Consider the following 3,378-nt stretch of genomic DNA (forward strand, 5'->3'; position numbering starts at 1 on the left):
ATTAAATTAAATTAAATTAAATTAAGTTCTACTTCTTTTCATGTCCAAGTTCCCTATGAACCTTTATCATCAAAAATTACTAAGAAATATCTTCTTTTCTATAAAAAAAAAAAAAAGAAAAGAAAAAAAAAATAAACAAAAATATAAAGAGATGATGCATTTAAGTAAATACTCTTAAAACTCTGCGGTTGAATGAAAATTGACACATTTGGAGGGAGAATGAAAAATAAAGAAAAAAACGTGTTACTCCTAAGAGAAAATAGAATTTCTTACAAAGAGAGAGAGAGAGAAAGAGAGAGAGAGATATGTTCGTGGAATATCCGAAATAAACGCTTTCTCTGATTTTCGGCTGACATCGCCAAGATAATATTCTCTCTCTCTCTCTCTCTCTCTCTCACACTACTTATCCCGATTAAGAATAGAATGATCGGAAGTCGTGTCATTCGACGTACCAAAGAAATTAAACCGAATTATGATCGATGAAGAGATAAAAGTAGAAAGAAGAAAAAACGAAAAAGGAAAAGAATCAGATGGAGATAGAAAGAAATAAAGAAAGAGAGAGAGAGAGAGAGAGAGAGAAAGGGCAAATACAACACACACATACACACATATATATTCACAGACAGATAGAGAGAACCCATACATCCAGCGCATGCTCGACATTCATGTCGAGATATTAATATGTACGACGACTTTCAAGTGCACCGCAAGTCTCGTAATAGCGGTCCAGAATCCGCTTGAAATGTCAGACTCGCGAAACGTCAAACTGCTTGGCATGCTTAAGAATCTTCTTCGCGTTCGGTGACGTTACTTACGTACCTTAACTGGACATTCTGGAGAACCTTATTCTAGAACGCGAATTAAATTTACTTTTTTTTTTTCCAATCATAACATAATTATTATTTATCCGATACCCAAATTATAAACAGGTTTACACCCCCATCCACACATACACACACACAACTACGAAAACTTGCTGGAATTAATAGAAAAAAAAATAGAAAATAAATTACTCTTGTAATTTTTTTTTTTAAATGAATGTAAATGTATTTAATCTTGATTAAAGTAAAATATAAATGAAACGACACCCCTCCTCTTCCCCACCCACATACACCAACGAAAACTTGCTGGAACTAATAGAAAAAAAAAAATAGAAAATAAATTACTCTTGTTATTTCTTATTTTAAATGAATGTAAATGTATATAATTTTGTTTAAAGTAAAATATAAATGAAATCTGTGTATGTGTCTATAAATCACTCACATACGAGTAATATGAAAATATTTTTCAAAATTTTATTATTGAATAGATAGATTCGTTCATTTAATTTTCGCAATAATATAAACATAAAATCATTTCATCCAAAGGAAACTAAACTAACCGAGGTTAACGTTTACCCAACCGATCAAATTACCTAATTTACTCTACTAAACGTTTCGATGTCAAGTAATTAGCAAACACAACATTGGATTATTATAGTCAGTGTAGATCATAAATGACGTCCTACGCTTTTCCATTTCATTTCTATCCTAATCGTGAATAATGTACATTTCTACCATTGTACGTTAATCAGTCTAGAAGGAAAACATTGTTTCCCGTCAACTAGGAGAAGATTAATCACCTAATACTTTTCCGGTAGTACACGAAAACCCATAACTCTGCTATCCAATGCCTACCAGCATCCCTCCCCCCAGCATCCCCCCAGCAGCCCCCTTTGGCAGTTCTATTTCGTCCCCTTTTCCCCCATCCCACACCCCCACCCCCACTCTTCTCGTTAGACAAACATTTCAAACGGGAATATCGAACTTGCTTATTCCTAAGAATCTTCTTCTTCTTCTTCTTCTTCTTCTTCTTCTCTTTTTCTTGATGTTCTTTCTGTTTCTATTCATTTATTTCCCATAAAAGTCGAACGTATATAAATTGTATTGCAAGAAGCTCACAACAGTATTACGATAACAAGATGTCCTGATTTTTCATACTCAAACAAATAAATGATGATATCGTTGAGTAACATATTTCTTTATAGAAATATTTGTTTCCGAGAGAGAAAATAGAGAGAAACGGTTAAGTTATTTATTGTCAATAATATTTAAAACAAGGTATTGAGATTTATTTTCTCTATAATGATAATTAAATTACATAACGTTTACATTAAAATAATCAAAATTCATAGTTAAATCGTATTATAATTTATACAAATAATCGAGAATATATACGTTTACGAAATGATAATATCATTTGTAATGTCGATCTAATTAAATGTAAAAACTTTGTAAGAAAAACAAAAAAGACAAAGTAACAAAGTAAAAAATTAAATCTATTACCACATTAGATTGTAATTAATATAATTATTCTATTAAATTTTACTTATAATATTATATTTATCTTCTAATATTACTTATATCATTTTAATTATTACAAGATAAAAATGTATTATCATATATTTTGTTACATTAATAAAATTAAGGATAAAATTTTGGTATAAATAAATAAACGAAATGTTAGTGGTTACCTCTCTTTGTAGAAAGATTTCTCTCGAGAATTGTACGACCAAAAAGAAAAAGATAGAATGATAAAAATTGAATGAGAGAGAGAGAGAGAAAGATAGATAGATAGAGATAGAGAGGGATGCTTGTACACGTAAAATTTACAAAGACGAAATCGTTGACGTAGTTTTAAGGAGACCACCTAAGCAGACAGTCCTCCTTTTTACGAACTTCAAACCAACCCGTCGCGTTTTCTCAGTTCGAGGAGAGTTTATCGGCCGCACTAGAAATAGATTTTGCCGACTTCACACGACGAACCAATGCTTTTCTTTAGACTTGGCAGTACTTTTTTAGACCCTTAACCCCTTATCCCCCAAGGATGTCACTTCCTTCTAACTTCTCTTACCCCACACTTTCATTCAAATTCACCATTTCATCCTTATTTTATTTATTATTCTTATTATCACTTCAGTGTCTCTTCCATTTGCATTTCTATTAAATTCGTTTGAATATATTCAACTCGCATTACCCATTTTTAATCGTCTATTTACAAGTGTATATAATAGATTTGTAAATAAGTGATTTATTATTCAAAATATTTCAATTATTCTTATAGAAATAATTTACAAAAACATCTCGAATTTGAATACTTTGAACGTGTTGCAACGAATATATTTTGTCTCAAAGGTAAGCAAGTCTCTCATTGCATTTAATGTTGTAATTTGATTTAGAAAATAATTCATAGAAATATAATGGTTCATTGTTTTTTTTATCGATTTTATTATTAATTAAAAGATATTTCTTCTTTTCTTTTTTTTTTTTTAAATTGTCTTTGTGATAAACATTAATTTAAAAAATCATATATTTATATTTTGGATTCATATATATATAT

General features: G+C 29.9%; 1 protein-coding gene across 1 annotated transcript in view; it reads right to left on the bottom strand.

The window, feature by feature from the left end:
• Positions 1-3,378, bottom strand: part of LOC106793944 (potassium voltage-gated channel subfamily H member 6-like) — a 68,450-nt gene that overhangs the window by 46,791 nt on the left and 18,281 nt on the right. The window lies entirely within an intron of this gene.

Source organism: Polistes canadensis, unplaced genomic scaffold (assembly GCF_001313835.1).
Source record: "Polistes canadensis isolate GaletaPanama2010 unplaced genomic scaffold, ASM131383v1 scaffold_21, whole genome shotgun sequence".
Classification (NCBI taxonomy): domain Eukaryota; kingdom Metazoa; phylum Arthropoda; class Insecta; order Hymenoptera; family Vespidae; genus Polistes; species Polistes canadensis.